Source organism: Carassius auratus, chromosome 13 (assembly GCF_003368295.1).
Source record: "Carassius auratus strain Wakin chromosome 13, ASM336829v1, whole genome shotgun sequence".
NCBI lineage: Eukaryota > Metazoa > Chordata > Actinopteri > Cypriniformes > Cyprinidae > Carassius > Carassius auratus.
Window position 1 is genome coordinate 12,960,110 of NC_039255.1, and position 18,077 is coordinate 12,978,186.

Genomic DNA, 18,077 nt, shown 5'->3' on the forward strand with positions numbered 1-18,077 from the left:
GTTATTCTGTTAAGTGATTTGATGCGACCGACTGCAGTTGTGCGTGCACTGTGGACAGACCTGACTAATCGATAATGATAATCATTGTAGATGATTTTCATTATCAATAAATAGGGGTGCATGATAAATATCAGCCAATAATTATTTTTGGGATCTCCCAAATCTGGTGCGGATTTGCCACGCCATTACGAAGATATGGCCATTCAAAGTTTCCCTGATTTTCCACAGATTTATCTTTAAAGCATTTCATCCAGGTCACCAATAGCAAACAATAGTACACAGAGCCGTTGTTGACTGACAAGCTGCACAAATGCACGTTCGTTATCAGCATGGATTAATTTCTGCGCTCCATTGTTTGCTACTGGTGACCTGGATGAAACGCTTTAAAGAGAAAGTCTGTGGAAAATCATTGAACCTTCAAATGGCCAAATCTCTGTAACAGCGTGGCGAATCCACACCAAATTTGGGGGATCCTTTCAGCTCGAGGAAACCTCTCAAACACATAATGTCTAGAGTGATGACGCGTTCACGAGTGACACCAGTCAACACTTTCACTTCAGTAAGGAGGTCTCTTTTTCAGGCAGCATTCAAGCATTGTCTTTTTTCACTATTGATTAGGTTTTCTGTAGGAGCCGCAATACTTAAATCACACATCCATTTAAGATAAAACTGAACACACTTAGCTCTAATTGCTGCACAATGTGCAAAAAGCAACATCATTTTGCAGAAGTCTCACCACATTCCCATATTTCCAATGAGCCTGGATTGCACATTCACATTTTCAAAATGCATTCACAATGATTCAGGAGCAGCAGCATAGATTCAGCAGGATGAGAAATGTTGTGCACCTGTAAATTGGCAAAGCGTAAAAAATCAGTGTTGTTTTAAGAATCAGTATCACAATTCTGAATAGACTGATGAATAGACCACTAACCCGAAGCCTCCTTAGAGCCTCCTCTGGACATAATCCAAAATGAGGCAGTCATGAAAGATGCTAATACCAAGTGAATGTCAGTCTGCTTCAGTTGAATGCTTCTTTTCATGTGGTCATCCGAGATGGATGTTAATACCAGATGTAAACGGGGCAGAGCTAGTCTCCTGTCTTACGTGTCTGGCTGCATCTGTCTCCCACTCTCCCTCTGCCTGTTTTTGGTCTTCATGTGAAAGCAGGCATTGCCTGCTCGTGCGTGGCCTGAAGATGGAAGTGTAATTTCCTGTGGTAGACAGGCTGGGAACAATTGGTGGGGGGAGGTTGAAGAGAAACAGGCTGTGAACATACTGCCCTACGATAACTGAAAGAGGCAGGCTGCTGTGTGGCTGCTGAGACAAAACCGAAGAGGGACAAATTAATAGCTAAGCTGCAAACCCCCCGCTAAACTCCTGGCTCTTTCAGGAGGTTTTGTGTTCAGCCAGGCCTGAGAGTCGGACTGTTGTGTTTTCTCAGGCTGAAAGTGGGGAGCGCAAGAGAGGTACATTAGTATTGCCTCATTGCCATTTATTACGCTCCTCTGTTCTTCTGGAGTGCCTTTTGTGATTTGGAAATAATTGAGCTCTGATAGAGCAAATGCCAGGACTTTGTGTTTTTGTGTGTCTTATATTCTTTAGTTCCTTGTGCTTGTGTGTTTGTTTGGCTATGTCTACATTAATCCGGATTCAAAATCGGATTATGGTAAATGAAAACGAAATGGCGTTTTCATTTTAAAACTGAAACACTGAAACATCAGAAAACTTTAAATTCACATTCTATGCTTGCGCAAAGCCCTTAAAAAAGCTCACTGCAAATGGATGATGCACACAGAACAGACACATTTTTATGCAGTTCTTCTGACAGGATTTAAAAATGTATTTGTGAAAAGAACCCACCATTCACTGACGCATCCAGGTTGTACACACTCACGATTGTATGTCTGATCTAAAACGTAACTGCCCTCATGTTTTGACGCAAATAGCAATTGCTAGTAAATTTTGCTTTCACCTTTGCAGGACTGTATTATAAAGAGTGTACAAAGTAACACATCTGTAGCAATAGTGTGAAAGTGCGCAATACCAGTATAAATACTGAAATCTATTTGTATAATATTCATCACATGACTATATTGCATCATAGTTTTCAAAAGCCTCTGTTTTCACAATCCAGACTACAACACGCAAATGCCGTTTTCAAATTTAACCACTTTGGAGAGCGTTTTCAAAAAGCTTAGTTTTCCTTGACTAAAAACGCTGTCTACGTGTGGACTGAAGGCCAAAACGAAGAGAAAAAGATGCATTTTCAAACAAAAACGTATTCGTTCATGTAACATATTCATATTCATATCCTAACAGAGATGAAACCTCATCAGTGACTGATTGGAAACACTCTTCTTGGGAAGCGACTTGCACAAATAGTGCTCTGCGCAGATTTCTTCTGTAAAGTGATATTCCGGAAGTACAATTAACATTCATTTTCATTTTGAACCATAAACCTTTAAAAAAGGACCTACTTTGGTTGATGAGGTATTTGCTTTTTTCTGAAGCTATCAACCACCATTATTTTACCTTTAAAAATATGTAAATCGTTCATGGTAGGAAAACTACATTGCCCACAATTCTTTTCATGAGGTCATCTGAGATGAATGTTAAAACAAATGCAAACTGGCGTTATATATGTGTGTGTGTGTGTGTGTGTGTTTAAATATATGTTTGTGTATGTATGTATGTATGAACTACATTACCCATAATTCTGCAATCTCTAACAATTTGACTGTCACAAACAAGGGATGTTAGTTTCTGCACACTCCATGAAGGGCTGCAAATGAGGAACAAGATGTTTCCTTAAACGGTAATTTTTTTTGTTTGTTTTGTTTTTTTGCAATAAATGTCAAAAATATTGTTTCTAAATAAAATCAGTATCTTTAAATCAATAGTTTTATATTTCTCCATTGATTAAAATTTTTCTTATCCAACTTTCAAATACTTTGTTGCTTACTTTTTGTAATGTTATGATTCACCTTGTAGCTGGTTGGTTTGGTTTATGTCTTAACTCTTAAAAGAAGACTCTTTAATAATCCCCATTTACTGCTTTTCATGTTTTGTTTTGTCTTCCTTCAGGTCCCTCTTGTAATACTTTGATTTAGGCTTTTAGAGATTGGAGTTGTAGTTTTGTCAGCTTACCGCCTCTCTTCTATCGATCTATTGGGTAGAACTAACTGTTTTACTCACATGGAGGACCCGGAGTGGATGTGTAAATTAATCCTAGGTGCTACCTCTAATAGAATTATCAACTCCTGATGTTGTGCACGCCATAAATCTTCGCCCCACTCGCTGTCTTCCTCTTGTTAGAAAGTGCAAGAGTGTGCACTTCTCCTGCAGTGCACTGTCCAAGTGGCGTTTTGTGTTTATTTTCCCTTTCCTGTTCTGCGGAGGAAGCGTGAGCATGTTTCTTTGCAGGCAGGGGGTGATTGTACACTAGTGTTTGCTTTTCAACTGATTTTTATCTAATGTTGAATGTGTGTGTTTATTTGCTTCAACTGATGATGTGCCACATTGATGTTTCTCTCGTACGTGTACACAGTGAAGCAGGAATTTAACTCAACTAGATTTGCATTCACTGACATGACATTCACATATTAATGTTCTTTAAAGCTGCAGTAGGTAACTTTTGTAGAAATATATTCTTTACATATTTGTTAAACCTGTCATCATGTCCTGACAATAGAATATGAGACAGATAATCTGTGAAAAAATCCAGCTCCTCTGGCTCCTCCCAGTGGTCCTATTGCCATTTGCAGAAACTCCATCGCTCCCGGTAAGAAAACAACCAATCAGAGCTGTGGTCCGTAACTTTGTTTTTGTTCAAAATGTAGACAAATGTATATAATAATAAGAGAGTACACCATGAATCCATTTTCCAAACCGTGTTTTTAGCTTGTCCTGACACTATACTGTCAACAAGCACCGTCCTTCGGATGAGACGTTAAACCGAGGTCCTGACTCTCTGTGGTCATGAAAAATCCCAGGATGTCTTTCGAAAAGAGAAGAGGTGTGACCTCGGCATCCTGGCTAAATTCGCCCATTGGTCTCTGACCATCATGGCCTCCTAACAATCCCCATATATGCTGATTGGCTTCATCACTCCGTCTCCTCTCCACCAGTAAGCTGGTGTGTGGTGGGTGTTCTGGTGCAATATGGCTGCCGTCGCATCATCCAGGTGGATGCTGCACACTGGTGGTGGATGAGGAGATTCCCCTGACTATGTAAGTGCTTTGAGTGTCTATAAAAGCGCTATATAAATGTAGGGAATTATTATTATTAATAATTATTATTTATTGAAAATGCATGGCTGTTAGGGGAATGTCATAAACCCATTGGTGGTTGTGCATCTCGCTAGGTCTTTCATGCTCTAAGGTATATAATACCAGATCTCACCATCCTGTATCAAAGCCTCTGTCCCACATTTGCCTTTTAATCTTCATTGGATCTGCATAGGATGTTTGTTTAGTCCTGACACAATTCTATGAAACCTGCGGGCCACGGCAATCAGTCATGAAGATCTCCCTCTTGTTATTAGTGTGGGACCGCAGAGACTTTTGCCTTTTTATCAGATAAACAGGCCTGAGATCCATCTTATGCCCAAATGTGCCTATTCATCAGCCAGCACAGTTGCATACTTGCACAAAGGGGCTCATTTGTAGTCAAGACAATTTATTTATCTTTTTGCAAATTCAGACATGTATAAACATGCTTTTCTTTTTTATATACTCATTTGTTCAACACTGATGCAGCAAACGTTCTTCCGTCACAAAGCTCTTAAGAATGGTGCAAGTGGAGAAATCTCATATTGAATGTGTGCATAGATTCTCACACAAAAATCAACGTGTCCCACTTGCACTAACCACTTTCAATTATAGTTATCAAATCTCAGCTGGCCCTCCAATCATGAGTGGAAGGATCCATCTTATTCACTGTATTCTCCTGCCATGCAACGTAGATCAGGAAAAGCTGAACGTAGGAGAAATACAGAGAGACATGCAGGTATATTTGACCTTGCATATGAAAGCAACATCTTAAACCATCAGCCTGTCTCCAGACTGCATGTTCTTCTGTTCCCTCCATGGATGGTCCACCCAAATTTAAATGTCATTAACTCACCCTCATTTTGTTCCAAACCTCTATGACCTTCTATCTTCTGTTACAAAGTCTGTGTTCTCCATACACAAACCCAGAGATGGGTTATAATGAAAGGCTTGTTCCTTTAGATGAGATGCACACACAAGCTGCTTGTGTGAGTTTTAGAAGCAGTGAATGATCAATGGTCTGTGTCGGTGGAATAGATCCCACAGTAGAGAAGAATATTCCATTGCTGATTCCATGTGCATTAACTCAGGAAAAGCCAGCACTTCCCCTCCACTTGAGATTCACAGGTCAAGGTAAGGCTCATATCTCGCCTGTCAGCTGAAGAATGGCAACAACAGGGGTGAAAGAAAATGCACACACAAATACAGATAGAAGCAGAGGTGCAGAACACTCTGTACCAGAAGATAAATGGATTGTTTTGATGCGCTTCCTCCCCTCTCCGTTTGGTCTTGGCCGTAGATTGTTGCTGTTCTGTTGGAGATACTTGTGCATAAGAGATATACAAAGAGAGAAAGCATGTCTGTGAGTGACCTTTAGTGGTTTGGGTTCCATTGGGGGCAGATTAATTACTCTGTAGCATTAGCATGAAGGGCCCTGTGCTTGTCAGCTCGCAAATGTCACTTCATGAACTTCAGCCTCTCTGATTAGAAGTGAATGTACTTGCTTAATAAGAGATGCACTCTTTTTTTTTTTTTTTTTTGTGGAATGTTTTCCCTCCCATGGCCTCCGTTAACTTGTCCCTTCAATACTCTTGAATGGTGACTTAAATGGATAAAATTGCCTCTGTAGGGGATTGAAGGATACAGCTCTGCAAGATTTGCCATCGATGTGTGCAATGAGATGATTACTCAATCTCAATCTCAATGTACTCAAAAAACAGTGGCCAATTTGTAATTGGGACAGTGGAATATTGTGCAGTATTTAGTATAGCATTTAATTTGATTAAGGATTGCAATTTTAAATTGTGAATTAAATCTAGGGAACTTGCAGCATTCTGTACTCTGTTTGGAGAGGATTTGTGAGCATACTCGCAGGACACTTTCTTCGAACGCAGCTGATAGGATAGCCTTGAAACTCCTTTTTAAAGGGTTAGCTCACCCTCCTAAAAAGCAAATGGCTCTTAACTCACACTCATGTCATTTCAAACTCATTTGGTTATCTTTGAAACACAAATTAAGATATTTCTAATAAAATCCGAGAGATTCCTGTCCCTCCATTGATAGTCCATTGCACCACAACTTTGACCACTCAAAAAGTTCATAAACACATTGTCAAACTAATCCTTGTAGGGATGTAAAATATAGATAAATTCCATTATCCATTGTCGTTTAAATTAACGATCAATTAGTCTTACACCGTGTCTAAATCAGACACATCACATTGGGTCATAACAACTACAGGCTGTCTACTCTGGACGCAATAAAAATGACTATTGCAGATCATTTGTACTTTCTGTCAGTATGTGATCAGTAGAACTAGGCATCAGTTTACTGTCGTAGCACCGCAAACAGTGTAGAGAGATTTTGTTTAGAATTATTTGTATGGGTTTATATTAACTTGATGGATTATTAACGGAAGGCTATTTTCTTTTAAGGTGAACTGTCTCCTTTAAGGTTTAACTAGGGCTGTCAAATTAGAAATCAAACTTCAAACATTAGTTGAATTGAAATACAAATGGCACGTTTGATTGCGAAAACTGTGCTTTCGAATTGAAAGATGTTTGGAAAGCACTGATAGTACAGCTGTATTGAAATACTGAAAAAAATGCCAGTTAAAGGCATGCATTTACAGTGTTCTTAGGAAAAATAGTTCTAACATTAAAAATGATCTAATCATCATTGCCTAGTCAATAAAGTTGCAATGTATTTTTGAATTTGCCTGCAGTATGCTTCCTGTATTCTTCAGTGAGAGTGATAAGCAGTCAACTGTAAATGCAAGCTCTTTCTGCCAAACTAACAGCTGAAACTTACTTTGATTAAACCTTATTGCTCACACCTACTTGTTTTTCTCTGCCAAAGTTTCTGTCTGTATCTCTTGAGATTGGTCAGGTGCAGGGGTATGTGAGAGAGAGAGGAGCTCTAGAGAGTCAGTGTAGAAATGCTGGACTCAGTCTTGTGTAACTCTTCTCTGCTGTGCTGATTTGCTACATATTGCACTGGTAAAATCCCATTATGATGGACTACTAATCCTCACCTGCTGGCAGACTGCTTACTATCACACTCGCTTGCTCGGTCTCTGTCTTTTTCTTGCTCTCTTCCATTCTTGCAGTATCCCCAAGTGGGAGACTCTGGTTTATAACAGGATTATAAACACCATCCACTGTGAAATCCGTCAAGTGGAGTTGTTAGTGTTGCTGCTGGTGTGTTAATTGGCAGATCGATCACATGGGTAGTGGGAGGTGCAAACAAGATTGAAAGTGACAAATCTGAGAACTACAGAAAAACCTTGTGAGATATGTTTCTTTATCTAGAGCAGCAGATCTCATCTGTAAATATGACCATGGACTCCTCTTTCAGTGGTGTTTTTTTAACGTGTAAGAATGAAGTTACATGGAAAAAGGGTGTGCAATCCTGTGTGCATGCATAAATAGGTGCATAACATAAATGAATGATTTATAGCTGAAGCCAATAGCATTGCATTATTTATGTACAGTGTCGAGCAGCTGGTCGGCTCATCCGTCAGGATTGATGTTTGACATGCAGGGTTGGGATGCAAAAGCCCAAAGTATTGAGGCTCAGGGGGTTAAATGCCAAGGACCAGCGGCCCCCTGATCCCTCAAGTTCCTGCCCCAGAATTCCCCTCACTAGGAAATCTCATGCAGGCTCGAGCAATAGAGCGCTGCTCCTTTCCTGAAAATAAAGCTCCATGCATGAGGATCCAGAATGATGTGTTGGTGTTACCCTAGACTGAGTTTCACATTTCTGCTTCCTCATGGGGAAAATTACGATGACTCTGTACTCATAAAGAAGATGAGCCTTTATATGCTGAATTTTCATCTAATTAATTTTGACCTGAATATATAAACTTTATTGTAAATGTTACAGCTTTCCTAAGCCCTGATCTCTGTGTTTATATGTGATATATTGTGCTTAAGAAGTCGTGTATTGTCTTTTTTCCAGTCGCTTGGTCCAAGGAATACAGGGCGAAGGCAGGGTGGGTAGATGTAGACCTGAACAGCAGGGGTTCAATTTGTGGAGCTTCGAGCTGCATCAGTAATGATCTCTCTCTCTCTCTCTCTCTCTCTCTCTCTCTCTCTCTCTCTCTCTCTGTGCAGGTTTTTGGCGCTGCTGATGGACTCCGTCCAGTAAGGTAAGCTGTAGATGCATCTGTAACCATGTGACTTCATGTGTTTGTTATCAGATTAACTGGATTTGCTTCGTATGATCTTAACCTTTAAATAAAATATTTAGAGGCTCAATTGCTTGAAATTAGTTTTGTAGACTAATATAAATTTTGTATATGCTAGGAATGCATTAAATATTGGTTATATAACTATATTGGGCTATGCTTAATTTTACGGATTATTTTTTTCCACGTTTCTTTGAGAAGAAAGCATTTATTTCAAATAGAAATCTTGTGTAACAATTTCTTTACTGTCACCTTTTATCATTGTAAAGCATCATTGCTAAGTTAAAGTAGAATGATAGGTGTTTGATTACATGCAATTATAAACACATACGGTCCCACTTTATATTAGGTGGCCTTAACTACTATGTACTTAAAAAAATAAGTAAAATGTACTTATTGTGTTCATATTGTATTGTAAAACACTTTTGCTGCTATTGAGGTGGGATGGGGTAAGGTTAGGGAGAGGGTTGGAGGTATGGGCAAGTTTAAGGGTGGGTTAAGGTGTAAAGTATGGGTCAACTGTGTAATTATTAATGTAATTACAGAAATTTAATACATATGTAATTACATGACTGTATTTTTTAAATATAAGTACAATGTAAAAACATGTATGCACACAATAAGTACATTGTACTAAATTATTAATTAAAATGTAAGTACATAGTAGTTAAGGACACTTAATATAAAGTGGGTCCACACATACTACCATTTTACTTTTAGAAAAATATATTTAACAAAATATATATATATATACCGTTATATCTTCTTTCCCCTATTCTAATTTTTTTTTTACTTTTGCAATAATCTTGCTCACTTAAAGTTAAACACTGTTAAATTTCATCTTTAACAAATCTCATAATTAATATTACATTTAATATTGAATGCAATGTTGTGATGCATAAATGTACTTGTATAATTTATTTTTATGATTATTTAAAGAATATCATTTTAATATTAACCATTTATTGGATATCAGTCTTAACATGAAAATTATCAACCACAATTTTTATTCTGGTGCATCCTTATTGAATGCGTTTCTTAAAGAAAAGAACAGGTTGTGACTTTGGCACATTAATTCATTCAGAACTTGAGAGAGAACAGGTTTTGTCATTCCAACACTGAAGACTTTGACTGCATTGAAAATAGAGATAGAAAAGCTCTTATATAATACAGGCATACAATGTAAAACAGACAGACAGTGAGCTATGGTAGTGGGAGGAGTAATCATAACAGTGGAACAGCCATTTATATCAAAGGAGCGCCATGGGATCCTTTGATACGTTCTTGCTAAAGCAGAATAAACTCTGGTCCCTTTGATACCTTCATGCAGTAGCAGCACAAACTCTTCCAATTGCTCCCAGGCTGAATAAACATCACATCTTAATTTTTTTGCCGCTTTGAGGTGGTTTCATTTGTTCAGGCAACGTCTTGTCTCTATAGTCAGAGTTGGAAGTCTCTGCATTACAGTAGAGGCACAGCATTCAGGTAGAGATTGTTTAAATTCCTTCTGTTTATATGTTGAAACTGTCGATGACCAAATTTCTCTCTTCAACCCCTCTCCACCTTTCCTCCTGTCCTTTCTCTTCTCATCCTCTTCCATCTACATCTGACACCGCTCTTGCCCTGCTGAGGATGTCTGCTGTCTCCATCTGCCAGTCTTGTTTCTTTACAGGAGAGGATGTTATTGAAAAAGACATTTGTAAAGAAGGCCACATCGAATGTTTAGCTTATTACTTTTGGTCTACAAGCGCTCTCTCTTTTTCTCTCTAAAGTAGCTTCTAATGTGGCTGTGTAATTTATGGTAGGTTCGGGCAGAGCTGTTTAATGCCTCCTCTGCCCTCAGCAGCCTACTTGAGTGCCTGCAGAGATGCATCTGTGAGGAGCATCTAAATATGAAACAAATGAAATGCAGCCACAGGAAAAATAATGTCAGGACTGATGGTTAATGCGATTTACTCAGCCAGCAGACTTGTACGTTTCCTCCAACGGTCCCTCGCTCAGTCACTTGCTCGCTCGCTAACTGTGGGACAGGTCTTGTGTTTTAAACGTCATCCCAGATGGGTGGCGAGTGTGAGTGCAGGTTGAAGACTGCGGCTGGTAACTGCGGAGCTGCAAATATATTTCTGTTATATAAGCTAAAGTGCTTTTAATGTAGTTTGATCCACGTGCTCACTCACAGGTTGAAGTGTGACCTGCACTTCGTGGGGACTCTATCTTTTGTGTGTACACAAAATGCAGGGTCTCACCCCTCCCCTCTCCTTGTAGCCTCCAGCCCTATGCCTCACATCTCAACCAGAAGCCATGGGTCATGTTCGCTCAAGAGCTCTGACTCTGTCGCACCAGATCAGCTGTCAGCGAATGAAGATCTTCCTCATGTCTTGGTCCTACATTCATGACCGTGTACTTCTATTGTCTACTTATGGCAGTGTGCTAATAAGCAAACCTCAAATGGGCTCCTTTCCCAGCAGGCTAATTTGTCCCAGCTTGCTAATGGCTTAACTGGATTAGCCGGTTCCCCATGCGGGCTGATCAGAGTTCATAATGCTGATCACCTTCATTGATCCAATTGATCAGGCCTCTGCTGAGAGTGCTGAAGAAAAAGCCACTGTGCTGTTTCTTTTCCTAACGTGTCCTAAGGGGATGCAGGCACAGAATGCTGCTTTGCACATATGGGCCACCTGAGGATACATGCAAGGAATTGGGGTGAATGAAGGGGAAAGGAGCGAAACTGAAGGCTGGATTGAGACAGATGGAGTGAAACTGAACCTCAGACTGTCTGGTTATTGATGGGCACTTCCTGTCATCAGTATTGGTCTCTTGTCGTCTTTAACCAACATACGGCCCAGTTACTAATCAACTGAGATGAACTGCAAGCACACAATCAGTCCCCCATTGACCGGGCAATCGCTCCTGAAATTTGTTTTCAAAAAATATAAATACGCTAATCAGTGAATCTTGTAGAAGACAGCTGTTTGGGTTCTACATTTCGGATTCTGCCATCGTTCTTGCTTTTTCAAAGTTTACTTAAAGTCCTTTCTAGATTCTCTGCTAATTTTGCCAATGAAGTGAGTTTTTTAGGAGCTGGGATACAATCCAAATGAGACCTTTTCCCCCTCAATGTGTTTTTATTTTTTTTCATCCCAACACCATTCTAAAATATGAAACTTGCTCTCTTTGATGAGGCACTTGGCGATTAAATTTCCTGTCTGCCCTGATTGATTAATTGGTGTTGTTAAATAGCTCCTTTGGTAATTGCTTTTCTGTATTGCTTCCAAGCTAAAGCAGTCTTTCGTGGTCCCTTACGGCCAGAGCAGCTCTATCTTTTCTGTTTGGTGTGGTTATTAGCGTGCCGTGTTACATCACTGGGACTGTGCCAGAGCTGACATCACTCAGCTGTGCCCTAATGGAAAAGGTTGGCTCTGTTTATTTTGTTTAAGTGCAGGTCAGAGCACAGTGTAGTTTTGACAAGTTGGATGCCTGCCTCCATTCAGTCATGGAAAGAAGGGACTATTCTAGTGCTTTGGCTTCTCAATCCCGTTGTATTTAAGCAGGTGGTGTCTATTTCGTTGATCAACCTTTCACTCCGTGTTATGGCTGGCTATGCTTTTGTAGATATTGGACAGAAGGAAAGCTGGGTTAGGTCAGACTGGGTTCAATCAAATGTGAGATTATATTGATCAAGTCACTCTAGGGCTGAAACGATTCCTCGAGTTACTCGAGTTACTCGATTACAAAAATTCCTCGAGGCAAAAACTCTGCCTCGAAGCCTCGTTAAATTCCTATGACGCGCACTATACGCGCGGCGCAGGGATTTGATTGTGTCACACGGACCGTTTATTCACTCGGACCTTTTGAATTTAGTTGGCGCGATGGCGGAGAATAGATCTATAAATAAACGGCAGAAATTGTCTAAAGTGTGGGATCATTACACACGTAATAAAGAAGAGAACAAGGTGCAGTGTCTCTACTGCAAAATAGAGCTGGCATACCACAACAGCACATCTTCCATGATTCAGCATCTGAACAGAAGACATCCACTCTATGCTGTTTCACCAAGCATCGCTGAAACAAGGTAAATTAACGTAGTCTAAGCCTATTGATATTCGCTGATTTTAATCCCATACTGCATTTGTAGCGATGTCGTGATGCAGTTAGACTAGATATGATGTCTAACTTTGATGACGTTTTATAGTAAACCTAACTATCACGTTCAATTGCAAGAGTATAGCCTAAAAAAGAACCCCTTCACACACACACAAACACACGCACGCACGTACATTTTGATGTTTGTTTTGAGATTACAGCTTATTATTTATAATTGTTTATAATTGTTTTATTTACATAATTTTTTTATACATTTTATACATTGTGTACCTGTTTGGCTTGATATTTTATATTCATTTTTTGTTCTCAGGTTAACTAAACTAAATTTGCAGAAGGTGCAATCCTTTTTTTGTAATGTTGTGTATTAAGAAGACAAAAAACTAAGTTTATATTCATATTAGTTTTACAATACATGTTATACATGTTACAGTAAGTTCACTTAACTGTACATTGTTCTATAATTGTTGGCAATGCCAACTTGGCACTTAACTTTTGGAGCCAAACTTTTGGACTTGGAAATAAATACCTCTGTTGAGAAATAAAAGCCAAATGCTTGTTCATTTTACAGCCACATCATTTTTGTTATGCATTATTTGTTTTGGTTGTTTAAAAACACACACAAATCGTTTTATCCGATTACTCGATTAATCGATCGATTAAGTGCTAGATTAATCGATTACAAAAAGAATCGATAGCTGCAGCCCTAAGTCACTCATTAAGGGCCTCTTAGTTTGCTTTGTCAGTATTATAGTATACCCATACAGCTTAAGTTAAATATACTTTTATATACTTATTATATAAATAGCAATAATTAATAAATCAATATTATCTATAAAAGTCATACTCACAGCATAATGGGGCAGTCTACCCATGATCACTGATTAAAATATGTTCAACTGTGAGAAACATCTAAATAATTCAATTTAATTCTCTCTCTCTCTCTCTCTCTCTCTCTCTCTCTCTCTCTCTCTCTCTCTCTCTCTCTCTCTATATATATATATATATATATATATATATATATATATATATATATATACAGTATTTATGTGTGTTTGTGTATATATATGTGTGTGTGTGTGTGTTTTTGTGTATATATGTATATGAATATTTGTGTGTGTAACAATACACTAGGCATTGTTGCACACAGGTAACTATTGCCATGTTCATGGGGAATATTGAAAAAAGCTACTTTGTACTCTTCCCTGGTTAGACTTTTACATAAAATCAGAACATCCGAATAAAGAAACAGACACTATAATCACAAGAAACAATATAAATTGAAACTTAAAAAAAGCTTAGAGTCTACAGTGACACCTAAATATTTAAATTAACTCACTTCCTTGATTTCCTTTTGGTCAATTTGGGAAAGCATTCAGTGCTTTGCTCTTTAATGAAAAACACATTGAAACCGTTTTATTATAATTTTGGGGGGAAACTGGGAAACACTGACCAGTCGCCTGGTTAACAATTCTGCAGCCAGATAAGAAGTTTCTTCTTTACATAAATAATTTGTCATCTGCGTATATTTGACAACCAACCTTCTAGCAATTTTCAGGTAAATAATTTATATATAAACAAAGCAAAGAACCCAATATTAAACCTTGTGGTACACCTAGTTTTGACTTCACACTACAAATTTGAACACAGGTATGAGTTGAACCAGTTTAGAGCTTGTTAAGAAAAGTTCATTTGTTTCCTTTTATTTATGAATAGTTCATGATTCACAGTATCAAAAGCCTTTTTAAAATCTAAAAATACTTCTCCCACTACTTTTCATTATCCAAATGACTTTTCATGGCATCTATAGAATGATATATCCATTTCTGTTGAATACCTGGACAAAATCTAAATCCCTTAGAATTTAAAATATTTTTTTCTGATGGAAATGGAAACTTTCAACAAATTCCATCACACCCTTTTGCCATAAGTCACACGCTCATATACACCCGCTCCCTGCCCCGCACATGCCCGTAATCCTGCCATAATGAGTGTGTGCCCCTGCCTGCTGAGGTTCTGTCTCATTAGCTTTGTACTAATGGAGCCATACAAGTCTGGCCACTCCGACTTCTCCAGCACCAGGCTAACGGTAACCCATCATGATGGCTATTGCCTGACAGACAGCTGGCCGGCTGACCTGAAGTGAGACCTCATCACCAGGGTGAATTAATATCGCTTTCACTGCTGCTGTCATTACTGGTGACTGTGCACGAGGGGGTGATTTGTACTTGGCTTGCTTGAGAATTAAGAGCAGCGATGAAGAAAGAATGAGAGGGAAGAAAAGGAAGTCATCTGAAACAAGGCCTCTAGGGTTGCTATAGTGCAGATGGCCTTGTCAGAGAAGAAACTGTCATTCCTCTCTTTCTCTCTCTCCCGCTTTCTCACTCTGTGGGGTTGAGGCTGGACACTTGTTAGTGTTGCCCACTGCCCTGCTCTCCCTCAGCTATCACCACAGAGTCAGGAAGAGGCTGTTGGCAAAGCCCAGACATTGGGTGTGAGTGGAATCTGTCTTAGTTAGTTTGTGTGTGTACGTGCATGCCCGAGTTCTGGAGTTAGTTTGTGTGGAAAATTGAATTTTTTTGCATGCAGCAGACCTGAGGAAAGACAACATTTTGAACTTGCTTTTTAAATTGTCTTAGTCTCTGGCAGTGCCTGTATGTTAAAAGTAGGAAAATCAGGGAGCGATCGCATGTGTGCATGTTTGTGTGTGAGCGAGGAGCGCACAGTGTTGTTTATTGCATGCTGCTGAAAAGCGAATGGTGTTTTTCCATTACCAGTACCAGTTCAACTCGCCTCGTCTCGGCTCAGCACGCTTTTCGCTCCGTTTTCCATTGCAGATAGTACCTCCACAATAGTACCTGGTCATCATAGTGACGCCGCAGGAAACTGCCATGACGACACTAAGCGACACACACCTGCTACCCACACACACAGGACAATGGAGGAAATCGAGTGTATGCTGTTTTTTAGGGCTGCTCCGATCACGATCGGCCGATCGTTATGCACATCTTGTCAGTAAAGCCGGTTCTCTAATCAGCGGTAAATTCCCTCAGGTGCGTGGTTTCACATAGAGCAGCTGTTACTACACAGAGCCGTTGTTAACTGAGAAGATGCGCAAATAAACGCTGAAAATGAAGTGGATTTGCATCAGGTTTACATTCACAACATGAATATTACAAGACAACTTTAGTGTGCCAGCTGGCCACTGCTACACCTTTCAAACAGGTTATAAGTAACTCAGGTTTGCACAACTCCTCGTTTTATTTTTTGTCTTTCAAATGGAGTCGTTCACCAACACATGAAAATGTACCGTATTTTCCGGACTATAAGACACTTTTTTTCATAGTTTGGCTGGTCCTCCGACATATAATCAGATGTGACTTATTTATCAAAATTAATTTGACATGAACCAAGAGAAATGAACCAAGAGAAAAGAACCAAGAGAAAACATTACCGTCTACACTTTGTGTAAACTGTATAATTGTTGGCATCCATGGTTTTTTTTTTTTTTTTTTTATGAAATTAATTCCTCTTTTTCAGTAAAGATACATCAAACCGATCAAAAATAACAGTAAATACATTTATAATGTTATAATCTATAAAATATTTATATTACTAATAAAAGCTGTTCTTTTAAAATTTCTATTGATCAAAGAATCCTGAAAACGTGTATCAAAGGTTCCACAAAATTAAGCACTGAAACTCTTTTCAACATCAATAATAAGGAATGTTGTTGAGCAGCAAATTACCATTTTGGAATGATTTCTGAAGCATCATGTGACACTTAAGACTTCGGCAATGTCAGCTGAAAATTCATAGGAGTAAATTACTTTTCAAAATATATTAAAATAGAAAAAAACCACTTTTTCAAAAAAATTTAAAAATCTTAGCGACCCTAAATATTTGAACAGTAGTATAGATAAATGTTGTATGCCACAAGTCGAACTCATCCATCTTTACACATTTCAGTGTTTGTACTAAAGGTACAAAAGGCACATAATGTGCAAGCTCTTACAGCTCGCCTTGGACTCCAGCAGGCACACAGTGACGATGGGAACTGTGGAGTCGTTTATAGACAGGCCAACGGTCATTGACTTTTCCCCTCAAACGGAGTAACTTGATCTGATCCTAAAATGTGAATCTAAAGCCATCGCAATTTGAAGCAGTGTTTTTTCCATTGGCTCAACTTAACACCAACACAACTCCATATTTCTACCAGCTTTACAATTGTAACTTTACACCACACACAGCTGTACCTTACCTTGTCACTCCAGCAGCTGCTCTCAGCGGAGGTAACCAAACACCAGTGCACCCCCTCTCCTCTCCTCTCCTCCACATCAAGCTCAGAGGGAATTTCAGCAGTGCCTCAGTCTAATATGAGTTCAGTCTTTGGTGTTTATGCTCAGTAGACTGATGATTTTTGCTTTGGTGTAGATTAGGAGTTATTAAACGGAACGGCATGTCTTACAGCAGATGCCTGCCATAGGCATTACACAAAGATGTGATTGCAAAACAGCTCAATGTTAAGTTTTCTGCTCTTTTTCAGTGTGCAGGGGTCCTAACAGATGGCCGTTCTGACTTCTGATCAGTCTAAAGTTTAGCAGGAATTATACGGCCACTTGCTGCACTTCCTTGTTGGCTTTCCCTCACTCCTTTACTTTGTGTGAGCAGCATATGGAGCACGTAGACAGCAAGAGCGAAACGGAGTGGATATGTGAGGTTGAATGATCGCTTGGCTGTGCTGGAAAGCCGAGGGTCGTCTGTAATGAGTGCCTGCAGCTTAATCGAATACAGGAATGTTCAGGATCTGTTTCCACCAGAAGGATGAGCGAAGTAATAAAGCAGCCGGAGAATGAGAGAGGCAAAATGCATGTGAGAACGGAGAGAAAAAGAAGGTGGTAATAGAAAGAGGAGAAACCCAGAGGGAGTGAAAATAGGAGAGGGTGCAGGAAGTGTCAGCGCTTCTCTGGGGAGTAGGAAGAATGGAGACGGGACAGATTAGAGGAAAGATAAATGGAGGAAAGCTATCTGAGATGTTTCCTGCATTTAGCCGTCTTACCAGGGCTTTGTTGCAGGGTGTAAACACAGCAATGATAATAGCTTCGGGCTTGCAACTAGAGAGGGACGAAGCCCAGTCCATGCTGACAGGGATAATGTCTGCAAGCTGCTAAATGTTTCTCATGCCTTGTTCCTCAAGCATTATAGTTTGGTAGAAGATGCTATCATAAACCGGGTCATATCAAGTCAGGTGCACATATGCGGTCAGAAAGTAATTTTCACTCAAAGAATCCCAAACACAGATGGAAAGTAATCTGACTTTTGTGAGTCATTAATAAGAACCAGCTTATAAAGATAGTTTAAGAAATGAAATCTAACTTTGTATTTGTTTTTGTTATGTGTTAATTACATGCAATAAACCTAAACCAAATCCTAATGGAATAGTAAGTACATGTAATTATGCATAATGTATTACTATAGTACATACTTACAGTGTGTAACAAGGGCACTGTAAAATA

The 18,077-nt window shown here is 39.2% G+C and overlaps 1 pseudogene; it reads left to right on the top strand.

The window, feature by feature from the left end:
* The window catches only part of LOC113113255 (bifunctional heparan sulfate N-deacetylase/N-sulfotransferase 2-like), a 109,485-nt pseudogene that overhangs the window by 35,206 nt on the left and 56,202 nt on the right, over positions 1-18,077 (top strand).